The 18,893-nt window shown below is 41.1% G+C and overlaps 1 protein-coding gene across 3 annotated transcripts in view; it reads right to left on the bottom strand.

The window, feature by feature from the left end:
• SLC25A21 (solute carrier family 25 member 21) overlaps positions 1-18,893 on the bottom strand; it is a 222,351-nt gene that overhangs the window by 170,799 nt on the left and 32,659 nt on the right. The window contains exon 2 of one of the 3 annotated variants that reach the window (XM_080979241.1): positions 1,887-3,042. The exons of the other annotated variants lie outside the window; for them this stretch is intronic. The gene's annotated coding sequence lies outside the window, so the exon portion shown is untranslated. The remainder of the gene's footprint in view (positions 1-1,886; positions 3,043-18,893) is intronic. 3 annotated transcript variants of the gene reach the window in all.

Raw genomic sequence — 18,893 nt, 5'->3', positions numbered from 1 at the left:
CTAAAAATCTTTACCAGGGATATAAAATAAATGTGTGGTCTCATTTTATGCTAATAATAAACATGGCAACAACAAGTGAATAGTAAGAGAACCCATACAAGTGACGCTGACAAAAAACCCCCACACATACACTAAGTAGAAGAATAGAAGCATTGCCACCCGACCCCACTCCATTCACCATGCCCTGCTCCCCTTCTTTCCCTCTTTTTTCTTCCTATCCTAATACTGTATGCAACACTAATGTCTCACAACAAATGAAACTAATCTGTAGAAAATGCAACTTGAAAAAAAGAGACAAGGCATGTATTTTTGTAAACTAAGAAATCTTTAATAAAAATATAACTGAAAGAATAATAATTAAAAACAAACAAACATGGCAATATTCATACCTGTTGAGAATATATTTACGCCAAACATATGCAAGATAGTTGGGCCCTGGCCTCCCTTCTAGATTTCTGGGCCCTGGTAATCTGAAAATGACTCTTTCCTGCCTGAATGGATAATTCAGAGGTGTGTGCGAGTGTGTGGAAATTAGTGTACTGTACAAGATAAATATTTGCATTGGTTTCTCCACACACTTTTGTCCCTGGTGCCACCCACCATTAGCATGCGGCCTCCAGAAAGTTGCCCCAAAAGTTTCCTCACCTCTGCAGAAAACCACTATATGCAACTGGGACCATTTAACAAAATTTATGCATCACTTGGCTGTAATAAAGCTTCCAAGCAGTTTACAAGAAATATTAAAATTTTCAATAAAAACAAGTAATTTAAAAGATAATGAAAATCAACAGTAGATTAAAAAGAGTGTCTGGATAGGCTTGCCTAAAACAAAAACATTTTAAGCAGGCACCAGAGAGTACAGCGAAGGCAACTACCTGGTGCCAATCAGCAGGGAGTTCTAAGGCTGCCATGCTAAAACACCAGTTCACTACAAGAGCGGAACAAATATTTTTTTGTGTGTGCCACTTGTAACAGTGCCATTTCCACAGACTGAAGAAACTGAGTGGGATCATAGAGGGTATTTAGTGACTGACTGCTCTTCTACCATGCCCTTCCTCCTTAAAACCTAATATAACTGTCACAAATTTAAAATTACCCAGGGAAGAGTAACACAATGTGGCTGACAATAAACTCTTTCTGTGAAAATGAGCCCCAAACCACCACAGATCTGGTGAAATAAATAGGTTCTGAGTTGATGCAATGTGGGAGACAACCAAATATAAATCAAGAGAGAGTTCCATAGTTGGGGGGCTGCCACTGAGAAGTCCCTGCCTTGTACCAGAGCCTCACAGGCTTTGCGCCACAAGCAGGGTCTGCCTTCCAATCTTAAGAAGGTATTGTGGGAGGTACTCCTTCAAGGTATCAACACTTTGCCTAATCCACTGTGTGCTAAAGTTTTCAATTATGCCCTAAGCCTCCTACATGAATCATGGGGTTGTTGCCATTTTTTTTTAAAAAAAACTTATGTAAAAAATAGCCAAGGTGGTCACCATCTCTACAGCCTTATTTACATATTTAGTGAAAGAAAATGAATGATAATCAAAAGACTGTCTTCCTATTCCTAAAATATTCTGTAACAATGAAAAGAATGGATCTAGTCATAGTCAAGTCTGCCCACTCTATCCCACAGACAGCTCTTCTACATGCACAACCATAATTCAAACTACTGTAACAGGTTAGTGATGGAGGGCTAGACTTTTCTCTTCTTACTACATACCTAATGTGCAGTCAGGGTATCACAGTCTGGGCATAAGAGCTGAAGTCGGACTATGATAGATGTTTTTAATGCACTGTTGACACAGGCTGACTTGCCCAGTCAAGCTTTTAATACTTCATATATGTCTCTTCATGTTTCATTATATAACAGCTTATTTTACTCATCTCACCTCTGATGGGGCTGCCATTAAGGAAACTTGTTTCCGTAGCAACAGAAAACCAGAAGGGCTCTCCTGAGTCAAAGGTCAAATGGAGTCCTTTCTTTCTTTCTTTCTTTCTTTCTTTCTTTCTTTCTTTCTTTCTTTCTTTCTCTTAATGCATTCAGCTGCACATTGCTGAAAGTTAGATTGTACTTTTCTCCAAGGGCCTTGGTTTTGGGTGCCCCCCTCCCTGTCCTGCAAAACAACCCGTAAATGATAATGAAATGCTTAAAGAAATACGAAAGGGTATCCAATTTCATCTACCTGGACAGTCTGGGAGCGTAGTGTGTAACAATAAACGAGTGTTCTTAAGTCGCAGCATTTCACTGGAAATGAGGCAGAACCTGTGTATTTTAACAGCTTTTTACAACTTGTAACCACTAGCAAATTTATTTTACTTTCTTGGGGAAGTCCAGTGAAATGCCCCTAAATTAAACTAAAGGGTCTTTCAGCCTTGAAGAGAAAACCCATTTCTGCTGAGCACCTGAATATGTACAGGTGAATCCAGAAGACTGGAATGAAAGATAGTTTGTCTTCTGGCCAGTCTGACTCACTTCCAGCACTGTGATCATTTATTATCCAGAAAAGAAAGCCTGGCTTTCTGCTCTGCAAACACAGTGGTGGTCTTCGTTTCATGATGAATAGATTTACCATGTCTGCTCTAAAATGCATGATGACATAGAGTTTTCCAAAACACCTCCCCCAACACACCTGATGATGTTTTTAATGTATGTGCCATAAAAGAGTCAAGCACCTAGATGTATATCATCCCCCCCCTTCAATTTGCTACAAAGACTTAAGGTGACTTGTAGAAGATATATTACCTTGTACACTGATGGATCCATTCGCATTTAAGCACAGATGACTGAACTTTGTTTTAATTTAAGCATGCAACACAAGGGTCCAAATAAAAGTATTTTGATCATGATAATGAAGATAAATTATAATGATATGCATATTTATCATCAGCTCTTCCGGACAAATAATTGTTTCGTTCATTTTGAAGGAGGACCTGTTGATTGCACCTCGTTGATTTGTTAAGTGTCACTTAGCCTGTGTGTGAATAATGTCTGTTGATTCACTCCGGTAAATTTGGCAAGATCTGGTCTAGGACGACCAGGACGGTCTGGTAAGGAGCAAGCAGACAGACAGAATTAGGAAGAAATTTAATACAAATGATAGGAAAGAAGAGGCAAAAGAAGTGGGGCAAGCAGCAACCATGGGCCAAACTACGAAGGTTCATGGATAAAGAGTTTGGATTTGGATTTGATATCCCACTTTATCACTACCCTAAGGAGTCTCAAAGCGGCTAGTATTCTCCTTTCCCTTCCTCCCCCACAACAAACACTCTGTGAGGTGAGTGGGGCTGTGAGACTTCAGAGAAGTGTGAAAATAAAACTGCCAATATCCTAATGCCATTTGACATACTTATGGTGCCCCCCGCTTGGAATACTGCGTCCAGTTCTGCTTGCCTCGTCAGAACAGGAAAGTCGCCAAAGAAAAGACTGGAGCAATTGCCCTATAAGGGATTTTTAGATTATAAAAATGGTAAGTCAGGGAGAGACATGATAGAGGTGTGCTGTAAAATATTGTGCATGGTGTGGAGAAACTGAATAGAAAGAAGCTTTCCTTCCTCTTTAATAATACTAAAACCCACGGCCATCCAATGAATGTTGGAAGATTCAGGCAGACAAAAGAAAGAAATTCATCACACAGTGAAGAAGAAGAAGAAGAGGAGTTTGGATTTGATATCCCGCTTTATCACTACCCTAAGGAGTCTCAAAGCGGCTAACATTCTCCTTTTCCCTTCCTCCCCCACAACAAACACTCTGTGAGGTGAGTGAGGCTGAGAGACTTCAGAGAAGTGTGACTAGCCCAAGGTCACCCAGCAGCTGCATGTGGAGGAGCAGGGAATCGAACCCGGTTCACCAGATTACGAGTCCACTGCTCTTAACCACTACACCACACCGGCTTTTACAAGGTACAATCAAGCCTGGAACCAATGAAGCTAAAGACCTCACAAAATATAATTTTGAACAGTACGTTTACTGTGTGGGGCTATTTTGAACATTTACTTCTAAGGAGGATAATAGAAAGCAATCTCCTTGTTTGCATTGCTTTCAGGTTTGTCCAATGGCAAAAAAGAAACACATTGAACATCCTTGGCACAACACAAAGATCTGATGCGGCCATTGCTACTGCTGATCTGCCTAGTCTTTCCTTCTCCCTCTGAACCCTTCATGCCCAATTTACAACCAGCTGTGCATTTGGTGCTGAGTGATGACATCAGTCCAGCTGTGCACTCCAGCTGACATCCCTCTCCCTATTGCTTGCCACTCCATCTGGCATTCAGCATTTTTTGACACTATGTCAATAAAGCCTTCCCAGGAGACATGTGACATTAATGATGACAGTAAGTGCTCGTTCATTATTTTTCAGAAATTAATCACAATATCATAGCATATTATATTAGATATGTCTTACTGCAATACATGAGTTATATTAGTTTTTGTTTAAAAATCAACTTTATTCTGCATTATTCTGCCTTTTAAGGAATATTATTTCCTTTGGAAATACAGTAATCTGTATCAACCTGCTGGTGGTCGGGGGGAGAAAGAAAACGATTCCAGAAAAAAGAAAAAATGCTGTACAAAATCCCGATTTGGTCATACATTTTGGTACTTGTCAATAAACGAAAGCACCGTATGTAAACAAAACATTCCTTTCAACATTAGGTCAGCCTTTAAGAAAAAGATCTATTAGTCATTACAAATGAATGTTCTGTGCACCTGTAAAATCTGAGGTGCATTCTTTCAAGTTTTTATTTCAACAGTATGTCTGTCAGAATAACCCCCTACTTAAAAAACAACAACCCAAGTATTAATACTAGACAAACTTTTCCAAATGTCACAGAACTGAATTAAGCTCATACCAAGCATGAGAACTATGAGAATTACTATGTGAATTTATGCACTTCTCTCTGCTAGTTCAGACACATGTAAATCTTTTCCAGCCCTGCTCAATGGCTAGCAGAGATTCATAGTACATGCACTGTAAGACTATGTGAACATAGAAACCAAACTAAAACGTTACTCGCATAGGTGAACCAAAAACCCTGCCGTGCAATTAAGAGAGAGAGTGCGCAAAAAGCACCAGAAGCTCAATCCTACAATTGAGTTCAAAGCTCTTCATGCCAGGACCTGAGGACCGAGGACCCTTGATTTTGTTGCTCCAACACTGCTAATAGACTCTGCTCCCTGCACCACAGCAGCAGCAGTTTGAGTTTGGATTTGATATCCTGCTTTATCGCTACCCTAAGGAGTCTCAAAGCGGCTAACATTCTCTTTTCCCTTCCTCCCCCACAACAAACACTCTGTGAGGTGAGTGAGGCTGAGAGACTTCAGAGAAGTGTGACTAGCCCAAGGTCACCCAGCAGCTGCATGTGGAGGAGCAGGGAAACGAACCCGGTTCACCAGATTACGAGACTACCGCTCTTAACCACTACACCAGTAAGTGGGAATACCTCTGTGCTAATGACTTTGGAAAGGGGAACGCTTTATATGGCAAATGAAGCACAGAGCAAATGCTAGGGTAACAGACCAGTGTTAACTCCCAGCACCTTCCATCACACTGAAGCAAGAGTATCTATGTGCAAACTGAGATCTTATTAAGCTTATTCCTCTGATACAGATCCTGTCCCTGGCTTCTCCCAGTTAGCAGTCTCACTGATGGTAGATAGATAGATAGATAGATAGATAGATAGATAGATAATTTATTACGGTCAGAGACCAGCTTATAAAACACACTTGGGGGTACAATCCCAGAAGGAAAACAAACATTAAAAACAATGTACAACAATAAATTTAAAATGTATAAATGTGATAAGCATATAGACACTTAAAACTTTAAGATAAACTACCGCAGAGAGATGACCCAGAGTCACCCATGGAACCGAGTTTGGGGATTTTCTTAACGAACTAGTTTAGGTCGGGGGATGGTCTGATGTATTCTGGTCTTCCTGGGCACTCCCATGTAGCACTCATTCCAGTAATCTACCTTGGATGTTACCAGAGCCTAGAAAATGGATATCAGATCCCCAACAGTTTGGATGTTGCAGTCAGTAACTATTGGTTTGGTTTTTAGGCACTGGATCCAGACGACCACACGGAATACGCCTAATTTCCCCATACCATTACAGCCTCCTATGTATAATAATAAGCATATTTTCATTATTCTTCCCTTTGGTTTTTTTTAAAGGAAATAAGGTCAAAGGTAGGCCATTGTGTTTCATCTTGTTACTCCTGGGTATACTTACTAGATGCAAACAAAGACAGGATCCCTATTAATAGTTACCCCATGAGTTAAGCAGAGGCAGAAGAAGGAAACCGTTTTTCATGTAATCAATACAACTCATGAATATTAAAAACAGAAAACAACAGTTTTGTGGCTTGACTGGCTTTGTTGGAGTTTGGAATTGTTTCAGCTGGATTAGATACTTGCTTTCCCTCTACAGCTGTGTGAATCCTGCAGGGCTCTCTTCACAAAACGGACCCCTGCAGTTTGATTCACAGAATTTGGAAGAGAACCAACCTTTCTATGGCTGCTAAGAGATTCAGGCTCATGACCGCATTTTGATTTCCTAGTAACTCTCTCTGTGTGTATATATGTGTGTGTAATATTTATTCATAGAATGTCCTAGCACATGCCTGCTAGACAAATCCAGTGGTTCCCTTGACATAGTTATGAGAATTGTTAAGCTTAATTGCCCTTGAGCAATTTCAAAAGATGACAGCACATAGAACTGGTGTGTGTGTGTGTGTGGATTGGTTGGCTTCTGAGGTGCTAATAATGGAACTTGATTGTTACACACTTCCAATTATCACCAGAAAAACTTTATTATAGCTTATTTGTGAGGCAGAGACTTCTATGTTTACCATGCTCTCATTGACTTTGACTCTTAATTTTTAATTTTTTGATTTGTACACCACTCAGTTTTATTTGTACAGTTGTGTTTGTTTTATCTATTTATTAAGGAAATTTTATTGTATGTCAGTGTTTTTATGTAAACCACTTATCCAATAATTTAATAATCAAGAAATAGTCTAGTGGCTGATATTAATTGACCATTAAATATATAGGTTCAGAAGTCGAATGAAATTTTATTAGGGTGGTATCATAAAAAGAGGAAGTAGAACATCAAAAGAAGACAAATGGTGACACAGATTTGCAAAAATAAAAATGCAGATAAGAATTTGGATGCAAATTTATAAAAATAACAATACTATTAATTCAAATAGAAACACATCTCACCATAATAGGAAAGGCTGTGGCCTGTTGACCCTATATGCTGCTGTCTAGATGTCAACTGTCAATGGGCAACAATTCTCCCTTCTCAAGGTTCTTTAACTTTAAATCTGCAATGGATAACCTTTCAAATACAGGACTCATGGCCACCTTAGAAGTACTCATAAGCAAAATAAACCTGAACAAATTATTTTTTGGGTTGGGAACTCAGGTTTATTTGACAGATGCCCATGAAAATTATAGCTGCCAGTTCTGATTTTGGAAGATTTCATTTGCACATCAGGTTATTCTATATGCTTTTAGAAGTTTCAAAGTCAGCTTAGCTACTAACCACAATAATAATAATAATGAAGGTCAAGTCTTTCATTGACTTCTACCCATGGGTGTTTGAAGTCAAGCCTAGATATCCTTTGGCAAGAAGTAGGAAACACTGCAGATATGGAATTTTACTGAACAAAGAGAAGCAGGCAAACCATATGTTTTGGAAATGAGATTTGGCTAGCTTTCCTACACTGAGGTGGATCTGTCTGGCTTTAAGAAGTTCAACTTGTTTTTGTTTTCGTTTGAGCAGTAAGAAAAAAACAAAATCTGAAGGAATTGTTATCTTTACAAGTCTTTACTTCTAAATGAGACAATAGCTTTATAAAAAGGCAAACATCTCTGCACTGTAGTCAAATCTGCTCCAGAGAGTTGGTGGGACCCCTAAAGTCAATTTGTGGGGTGCACATGGAGAACTGAAGGAGTGCCAACTGAAGGGGTGCAAGGTCACCAAGTGAAGTTCACAACTGTGCAGGGACTTGAATCCAGAATGTCTCCCTGGTCTAAATCCAACACTCTAATCACTAGAGAAAACCTGAGAGCTAGCCTGGAAATCTCGCAAATGGAGCTGATGCAGAGTCTCACAGCAGCTAAACTGTCCTCAACGTTTTCCACATCAGGAACCTTTTTTTTAGTGTAACTTCTCAGCTGTCCCCATCTGACCCTTCCTGTTAGCAGTGCCAGCACCTGCTTAAAAAAAATGAACAAAACTGGTTATGTGACAGCATCGCAGTCATCTGTCTCATGATGCTCACAGCCAATGAGGAGAATGGAATACCAAATCAAACACTTATCTACTCCTCTAAAAGCAGGGCATTAGGAATGAAGGGGGTTTTACTTGCTGCTAAGATAAATGATTTACAGAGAGTCACACATGTCCTGTTTGGCTTCTAACACTGCTACAAAAAAAGCTCAAGTTCTTAAAGTAAAATTTGGAATCCCCAGTAGCTTTTTTAGATGCTACATATTCATCAGATCCTGGTCTTGGCAGCAAAACAAGGGTTTTCTCCCTCCTTCCCCCTCTATTGTTTTCAATAGAGCAAAGCCAAAAATGGGCAGATGTTCACTACCTCTCCTTGCCTCTCTCTGACACATGCAGGGTACAAGAGAAGTATTCTCTTTGACACTTTCCCCAGCTCACCCAGCCAGGAATAACATACGGCTTCACTGGCAGGACCCTGAAGTTGCTTCTGGACCTAGGGTCAAGGGGAGGAAAAAAAGCCAGCAAAAACATAAATAAACAGGACTGGAATGACTAACTACCATAAGGAGAATAAAACTCTCCCGCCACCCCCCTGTACAAGATCCAAGGAATCTGTTGCTGAAATTCATATATGCTGGCTACATTTAGAATTTGTGGTCTGGAGTTGTAATGGCCATTCAAGAGATTTGGGGGTGGGGGTAATAAGAATGTTTATTGCACAGAGTCCTGGTTCACCCCTTTACTGAGGTAGGGGCCACTCGACTGTAATCATCTTTCCTAATTGTTTGTCCAGACTATTATTTTTAAAAATCCCAAAGAAAAGGCCTCTACACTTTCCAATTTGCTCTATCAGCCAATGGGTTTTTCAACTGCTGATGCTAACTCCATTTGAAAACTGTCGTAATTTGTCCCATAATCTGTTGCCAGCGGTTGGGGAAATTTTTTTTCTAGATGGTTTTTAGATATTTGAAGACTGTCAAGACCAAATCATATTGCTAAAGGCAAACATGCCCATTTTATTTAACATTTCCCTATTCAACAATCTTATTTTATCCCTTTTCTTCTTTGCTGCTCTTTATTGAATCATTTTCAATTTATCTGTATTTTTTTAAAATGTTACATCAGAAGAGCAGCATAGTTTTTATATTGTAAACTGCCCTGCGATCCTTGGGTGAAAGGTGGTATAGAAATTCAATAAATAGATGGGGATTCCTCCACAGATATTGACCAAATCCAAGTCTAATTAGTTTCATGGAACATATTTGCAGTTTGGTGCATACTGAATCCTAGTCAATAGAGCTGCAAACTAATCTGTTTTTAAAATGCCTGAATTTAAGCTGCCATCAAAGTAGATTTTCTTTTTAGTCAGTGGAATAGCATATTCAAACAAGTATAGGTTCATTCTCTGGAAAATGTGGCAATATCATGCACATAGTCTTGTATCAATCTGTGTTGATCTCAACACAATTTAGGTTATGTTGCCCATCTAGTCAGCAAAACTCATATCCAATCCACGTTTTAATGTAAATCAATATTTTAATTCATTAATAATTTGAATAGCAAAGAACTTTCCCCAGCCACTCTGGGCGGCTTGCAGCATTTCTAAAAACATAAAACATGAGAAACTTTACTTCAGAGGAGAACTGGCCTAAACAGGATTTAGATATTCTACCTAGGAACAGTAAGTCAATGCATAATAATAGATATTAAGGCTTGATCAGTTGCTAACAGACCTACAGAGGGAAAATTCAGTTTTAAATGCAGACTTGTGGGGGGAAATATAACAACAGTAGATGAGGTAGAATATCATCTACAGTATATGCTAACCACTGACTGATTTCCATAAGTAAACTGCCTCAAAAAGATCCCAGAAAACTATTCTCTGGCATCTATGTGTTGTACAAGAAGGAAGCACCTGCAAGCAGTTTTAGGACAAGAAAAACCTGTAAACAGAGTTCCTATGCTGCTTTCCTAAACTGATACGAATAGATGTACTAAATCTGGTTATTTGGACACTATTCTTGGAACATTTGTGCTGCAGTTTTATTGTCAGTATTTCTTCACTCGGGGCCGGATATTACCCTGACTTATGTGGGCGGAAGAACGCACAACGTGCATATGTGGTGGGGAACTCTGCAAGAGGATGAAGGGAGACAGGAGACTTGTTGCATACTTCTTTCCCTTCATGTACATGCTGTACAGCTGGAGCTGTAAAACTTTGACGCATGGTGGTGTCCAGTTACTTAGCACTTGATATGGTTCCTCAAAAGGATTTTACCTATGTGCATGAGGCTGGTAGGGAGAGAAACAAGAGGCGGCCTCTGTACTTTTTCTGGGCACTGAATATACGTTACGTGTGATCTTTATAATCTGTTCATGTTGGGAGATAAAATGAAAATCGGTGGGGTGGGGAATAATCTCCACAACTGCAGAAGCACCATGAGAGGAGTGGAATATGTTTTCTGAGAAACTAAGCATTGGTGGAGTGACCGATAACCTTTTTGAACCATCTGGATATGCTCTGACCAATTTCCCTATTAACAAAGTGGGTGGTATGCACAAGGGCATGCTGAACAGAAGGTAGGAGAGAGAAACTATGGACCTCTATGGCTTGGGAGAATCCTTGAGGCAAAATTCTGTTTCTGGGCCAGGGCCTCCCCAAGGCTAGCAGGGGCCACAGATATTGGCTTTGTGCTGCAAGACAGGAGAGGTGCTCCCTGCTGCCTACTGTGGCAGCAGAGAGCAATGAACAGGTCTAAAGCGGGGGAAAGAATTGGCCTTGGCGCACATAAGCTGGGTTCCGCTCAACTCGGGGGACACACACACAATTGTGATGTCACACGTGCACCGCACATGTGACATCACAAGGTGGGAGGAGGCCCCACAGGGCCCGTTGCAGCCTCAGGAAGGCCAAATGAGGCCTGCTGTGGCCGTGGGTATGCCCAACGGGGCCCGTTGTGGCTACAGAGTATTGAGGGGGCCGATCCCCCTCCTTGAAAATTTGGGTGGTATTAGATTGTTGGGTGAACATATCAGACGACTCAGCGATTCTTCAGACAGCTCTTGTTTATTCACAGGCCAGAACAGAACTGAACTGAAGGGTTCAGCCAGCCTACTTATATAGAGCTCCACTACAACGCAACAGTAACAACTTTCTGTAACTATCCAATCACTGAACGTCACTTTCAATTCCTTATTTGCATATGTGGACCTGAGTGAAAACTATCTACAGTATCCCCCTGCTGGCCCAGGGTGAGAACTTCAGTATATAACAGGTGGGACCTCAGCCCCCTGCCTCCCCCGGTAGGCTTAGTTCCCCCATAAGATCTAACTGTTGTTAGCCGCTCTGAGCGCAGCTTCGGCTGGGGAGGGCGGAAGATAAATAAATAAAATATTATTTATTTATTTATTAACCTGTGAGGAGACTCTCCTTGCACAGATTAAACAAGAGAACTCTAGTATGCCTCTCTGCTCAAGTCAAGCTTTCAGAGTTGCAGCTACTGTCTCCAGAGCCAGCTCTATTAGAGTCAGGAAATGTGAAGAGCATCTTTAGAAGATGGCAACACAATACGTGTCTTATCTAAGCAGAAGTTCAGTGGGGCTTCCCCAGATTGTGTGCAGTATTAGCTTTGACTGTAGCCAAAGAGTACAATCCTATGTATGTCTGCTTCTATGAATCATTGGGCTGTATTCTTCTAACCTGCCCTGTCAGCACAGGGATTACCACAACAGGACCTTCCCCTTCTCAACTACCTGCATGTGCCCTGTGCCTTGCTAGAAGGCTTGGGGAACCCTAAAACAAAGTTAGGGGTGTGCAGGGAGAGGGGGGGTGTTCCACTGCACAAGCAGAAATCCTTGCACTAACAGAACTACTTTGTTAGCACTACGTCCGATGGAACTTATTCCCAGCCAGGTATATCTAGGACTGCAGTCTAAATCTTTGAAATATTAGAGGGTACGCTATCCCCTCTAGATTTATGGTTAATTTTATTTGCTCAGCAATCCTGTCAAGAGGATAATCCACTGTGTTTCAAGGTAGAACTGGGTTTTGAACCCAGATCTCCCATATGCAAATCCAACATGAAATGTGAAGAGGGGCATGTGGGACCCCCCAAAAAATTTCCACTGTGAAAACAGTAAACAAACAAAAATCCAGACTCACAATTTGGGAATCTCAGTTCTAGAATAAGACTCCAATGTGCAGTATAAACAGGACTTTTTTTCAGCCAAAACTCACCAGAACTCAGTTCCAGCACCTCTCACGTGGGCGCCATTGCCATTCTAAGAGAACGAGAAAAGCATTCATGGTGTGTCCCGGCACCACTTTTGCTAGAAAAACACCACTGAGTATAACTATAGCAGGAGCCAAATATCTGACGACTCTTGATACTGATGTGTTATACACTGACTTTATTCTATTACTAATTCAAAGAACCCTATTACAGATTACAAATATGAAAATACTGTTCAGGAGCTAGAGGCAATGTTATTGTACACAAACTGATCTGAACAAAAATGGCAGTGCTGAACAGCCTAGTAGCATTAATTATTTGGTAACTTAACTAAATAAAGAATGTCTTGCCCTCACCATCTAACACACACAAGCAACCTCCATGGCACAGGAAGTCCTTTCGCTTTTCAGAACATCATCCATCATGCTAAGGGAAACTGCAGGAAAGTAACCTACTACTTCTTAATAGGCTTCTGCACAGAGAGTTGCTTTGAAGCAGCAGCTGCCCATAGTAAATTTCACTGACCCTTGGTGCCATTCACCAGGTTTCCAACTGTTTTGTCTCCTAAGCTCAGTGTTAGGACCAAGTCACAGCACCTGACAAAACTAAGAAGCCACAACAATATGAGGATTTAAAGCCTCCCGTGCTGTTATCTTTTCCACATAGCACCAGCAGAGAGACCTGATGCCAGCATGTTTACCACTACAGGGTGAGTTTGCCTTCTAGAAAGCAAAGTACAATACATTTTAAAAAGAAGAGAGCATTTTGCTGTACATCTGTAAATAAAGCTTACAGAAGTACACATGGCCTCTTAGAATACCAGATGGTGCTTCTAGGTCCTCTTCTGTTGAAATCTAAAAGAAAGGGGAAATCAGTTGTGTCACTGAGGTACTGAGATGAGGAAAAATGCAGTTGGTGAGAGCCTGCTTTCCGTGAAACTCCTAAAGGGAAAGGAACACACACACACACACACACACACAGAGAGAGAGAGAGAGAGAGAGAGAGAGAGAGAGAGTCTGTGCAAGGCTATCCTATTTCATTTCATGCAGAAGCAATACTCTAAATGTTACAGAGAAAATACTCTAAACATTAACCCTAACCCACCCTATTCTCCTGAATGTAATTTTTAATGGATTTTAATGGGTGGATATGAATTCTAATAAATACTAGCATCAAAGCTGAAATCATGTCCTCACACTAAAGCAAAGCGCTAAATATACTTCACTATTTTGTTATTAAAACAACAACAAGGAAACAACACTACAGTGGTACCTCGGATTAAGAACTTAATTTGTTCTGGAGGTCCGTTCTTAACCTGAAACTGTTCTTAACCTGAGGTACCACTTTAGCTAATGGGGCCTCCTGCTGCCGCTGTGCCGCCGGAGCACGATTTCTGTTCTCATCCTGAAGCAAAGTTCTTAACCCGAGGTACTATTTCTGGGTTAGCAGGGTCTGTAACCTGAAGTGTCTGTAACCTGAGGTACCACTGTATTGCACCATGAAAGGCTTTGCGATTGCCTTTCTTAAACAATTCATGATATAATGAAATTACATATAACTACTGATGTAGTGGATGCAAACTGTTGCTCTTTAGAAATCAGCAGTGGACAGAGCATTGCTATGGCTGCTGCTACATTTTGTTTTTATCAATGGTAAAAATGGTAAAATTGTATTACTCCCTCTTCCTCAGTATTGGCTCATTTTCTTTTGTTTTCTTAGACGAAAATTAAACGATTAAATTAAATGCCCCCTAAAACCCTAACAAACCACCAGAAGATCAAAGGAGGATTTACAACCAGTAGGTTTATGCCCCATAAGCTCCATTATTCCCATGCATTAAAACTGCACAATTTGTCAACTGCCCTGAAAACCTGGCGATGCTAAACCAGCCATTAAGCAGATGATTTCACAAGATATTTCAAAGGGGGGAAAGCTAATTTTGCCGTTTTATATGCCCTTCTTTACAAAGCAAGTGGAAAAAGCCTGTAGATACACTGTCTTGGGAAAGCAGTGGGTTGATGGAAAGCACATCACTAATATATTCAGTATGTACTAAACTTAAGGGAAAGTTTTATAAAATTATTTATCAGTGGGGACTGACCCAGACAAACAACACAGTTTTCCATGCAATGCTGTTCTCCCTGTGTGAAAGAAGGCCATACAAAATGGTCACAATCCACAGCAGAGAAGTGAGTTAGGTAGTCACAGAAACATGGCAACTTCAGGGATGTAGTTAAGTCAGAAAGAGAAGTATGAATTCTGTGTTAATGTATCATGATCTGGACTTGAAGCAAAGGAGCTAATAAGAGTGCATGTAGAGTACATTTCTCTAATCAGAGTTTGCTCCCACAAGCCTGGGATTGAAAAAAGGTAGCGGTGGAGTACAGGGTCAGGTTTAAGGTGCTGGTTTTGACCTTTAAAGCCCTATGCGGCCTAGGACCCTCATACCTGTGGGACCGCCTCTCCTGGTATGCCGCGCAGAGGACCTTAAGGTCCACAAATAACAACACTTTGGAGGTCCCAAGCCACAAGGTGGTTAGATTGGTTTCAACTAGGGCCAGGGCCTTTTCAGTACTGGCCCCGACTTGGTGGAACGCTCTGTCACAAGAGACCAGGCCCTGCGGGATTTGACATCTTTCCGCAGGGCCTGCAAGACGGTGCTGTTCCGCCTGGCCTTTGGTTTGGACTCAGTCTGACCCTTATGTTTCCCTCCCCTTATGGTTTTGATTTATGGGCTACTACTAAAATGAGGCTGCATTTTAAATTGTATTTTAACCCGTATTTTAATTAACTTCTTTTTTCCTATTACGTTTTATTGTAATTTTATTGGTGTTAGCTGCCCTGAGCCCGGTTCTGGCCGGGGAGGGCGGGGTATGAATAAAAAAATTATTATTATTATTTTATTGCTTTTCCATAGCTTTTTGAAACAGATAAAGTGACATCACTGAGTAGAATGCACACACATTGGCCAGAGTCTAAGGGTGGAGAATCTCATGCTTGGGGACTGACTGCCCCCCCTCCACAACCAGTTTCTCTGGGGAGCTATCAGGACTCCCTTGCTCCATGCCCTCCTTGAATGTTTTCACTTGACAGGGAATGTGGTCTGGGGTTTCTCACATTACTTAGCGGAATGGGAAGGAGTGGCAGTGCAGAGGTTCACAAATTACTGGTGAAAGGAAAGAACCAGTTCTAAAGCTTGGTTCACGGCTGCTGCAGCAGGCCTAGCTTCCATTATGGAATTGAACTAGGGAAGATTTCATCTTTTGTAGGATTAATCAATCGCAAAGTTTTAAGCTGTACATGTTCATGCACAACTGTACAGTTCCAACAAAATACATTATTTCATGCAATACTTAGGTTGAGGTGCAAACCAAATGGACTCCATAAAGTAGCTCAAGCTGAGATGTCTAAAAGCAGCAATACTGTGTCTGGATTTAACTTGATTAAAAAGCCTAGTGAAGACTTCTGCAGTGATTTTTCATCACTCCTAATTAATTAGTAGGGTAATGCAAAAATGAACATTCCCAGTTCCATGTGTGCCTCTAATTTCATTGCCATCTGAAACAAATTCAGCTAGACTAGCCTCTTTAAAACAGGAAAGAGAAAGACAAGCTGTTTTCCACATCTGGAAAATAGAACAGCAGCACAGTAATTTCCAATTGTCTGTAGAAAAACACACACACCAAAACATTCTATTTATTCATCTCTTTCAAAGGTATTAAGACAGCAAACAGAATTCTTACATATAAGAATTGGTTTCATGTAGAGCTCCGGAATGAACATGGGATCTTGGGAATGATCCTATGTAGGTTTACAAAGAAATAAGTCCTAGTGAGTTCAGTGGGGTATTCTCAAGCATAGACACATGCAGCATATTTCATTACGGTATGCATCCAGGGATTATATATATATATATATATATACACACACACACACACACACACACACATACATACACACATACTCATACTCAGTCATAAAGGTATTATTTTTATTTATAAAACAAACTAAATAAACTAAAGCTTAAGAAACTTAAGAAACTAATAAATAAACAAATGCAACTGATGCAAATATTTCAGCTCCCTTTCATTCCAGTTCTCTGGCTGGCCCTAACCACTATCTTTGATACCACTAGAGTAGTTTCAATTATTATTATTTATCCAACTTATTAGTCACTTGTAACACTAAAAGGTCTCCAGGTGATTTACAATGTATTTAATATTTAACATGTTTTATCTAACCCATACATAAGATCTTAGCACACTTTAAAAAGCAAAATTACAACAATTACTAAAAATCAAAATTCCCTCCCGAAAGCCCAGGCATACTTATCAATTGACAGAATATAAAAAGGCAATTCCTGCTTTCTCCCTGAGCATTGTCTGTGATTCATGAGGGGGCAGTCTCAATATTTGTCCTCAATATTTGTCCTCCAGAGACAAATGCTCTGTCATGTTAAACAAATAAGAATTTCATGGTCCTGAATACAACCAAAATGCAAGCACCCAAATGCCATTTAAATGCCATTTTTATGTAGTGTGCCGCTGCCTGTCCTTGGTGCTTAGAACAATTCTTTCTATGTTGTCTTTAACAACACAAATATTGAATTTTCTTCTTTTTGGTGTGACACCTGATTTGGAAAGGATTATAACATTCAGTGCTGAGCCTGGCCTTCTCTGAAAGGAGAAACCAAATGTAGGGTTGTACATTTGAGGGTACACAAATAAAGCACAAACACCAGAACAGCTGAGAAACGAGTCACTGACTGGAAGAAGCAGCTTGGCTTCATAGAGGAGAGAGAGAAAAAATCCAGGAAACCAAGTCCTCCAGTCATAGTCAGAGTGACAGGAGAAACAGACTGGAAAAGAAAGTCCCAGAGCAAACATCTGTAAGTACTGCTACTGTGAAAGAAAGGGCAGAAAGCACAAGCTCACATGCACCTTTGCTCAGCAGCCTGAAACTTAAGCCAAAAGCAGCGATATGGGATCAAAGACAGTGGCAGGGCTATCTGCTGTTTGCTTAGGAACACCATCGGAGCAGATGGTCCCCCACGTGTTGATTCTCTATTCCCCTACTAAACAGCCACTTTAAAGTAAGCATGAAATAGCATGGGAGAAACATCTGCACATAGTCCAGCAGACCACCAGTAGTGTAGCAAAGGAAAAGAAAGAGGAGGGGAAGGGAAAGGAATGCAACCATTCAGGCATATCCAGAACTAGGTTTGGGACAGGCACCCCAGCGAGTGGCATAACCTCAGTGTGTATACATATGTATAGCCACTCACTGGTTGTCTTTTCCTTTCATTACGCAGCAGGAATATGCTTGCGTTCTCACCCCCCAACTTACAGTAGGCCACAAGATACTCTGCATGAGCAACCTGGGGCAGGGAGGCGGGGTAGCGTTTGAGAAACTCCCAGGGAAGGACTCATTCCTTAATCCCAGCTTCTCGACTGGTAGTGCCCTTCTGTGGTTTTCACAGTTTTGTGTAAGGATATTGTCTCTGAAAGGGTATTGGCCTGCCCTCTGAGCTTATGTGATGATGAGGCTCTGTGCATGTGCCAAAGATAACCACTTGCACTGCCGGAGCTTTCTCTTTAGGTTTTTTTGCCACAGAGGGTCCTCTTGCCCAAGAGGCAAGCCATTGATCAGTTTAAAAAAGGCTTGGGCAGCACATTTGCCCCCACTCCGCCCGCAACTTTCTCACAGAAGTTCCACCTGTTGAAAAAGCAGATCACATTTTTATACGGAGCAGTGGCTTGTCTCTTTAGCATTCCCTCAGTCTAGAGAATCTACCTGCTTGTGGTTAATGTTGTCTATTTGTCTAACATATTTCCTTCCCCAATAATGAGGCAGAAGGAGTCCACTGTCTCTGGTGACAGGAGCAGTGAATTGGAACTCATGCCCTCCTCATTATGCCCATGCAGTGAGGCAAGAGTCTCTGTCGCCACCTCCCTGCCTCAACTTGCCCTGCTCCGAAAAAGGGCCAAGAGACATTTCGTGAGAGGTGGCCCAAAAAATGCCTGCGCACACCCGGAATATTGCAGTCGGAATCAGTGTCCATGTTGAAAAAAACTCAACAACGTTTGTGTCCGTATCTTCATTTTTTGAAATATGGCAACCCTAATTTACCACATTGGCTAGAAAGACTTTATAAACTTTAAAATACAATATTCTAGCAATATCACGCATGTCAGGAAGAGGCCATGAGACATGCCAAGGCCCACTACCACCATGGGGAGACCCAATGAGACCTGCCACCACTGCGGGGAGGTCCAGCAAGGCCCGCTGCCACTACGGGAAGGCCTGGGCCCTCAAGATTGGGAGGGCTCAGCCCTGTCCCCACATACTTTGAGGACACCTCAGCCTCTTAGAGTTGGCATCTATGGTTTGGATGAACAATCTGCAAACTTCATACTTGAT

This window comes from Podarcis pityusensis, assembly GCF_964106645.2.
Source record: "Podarcis pityusensis genome assembly, chromosome: 1".
NCBI classification, from domain to species: Eukaryota; Metazoa; Chordata; class Lepidosauria; order Squamata; family Lacertidae; genus Podarcis; species Podarcis pityusensis.
Note: the sequence above shows the minus strand (reverse complement) of the source record. Positions and strands in the feature narration are given on the sequence as shown.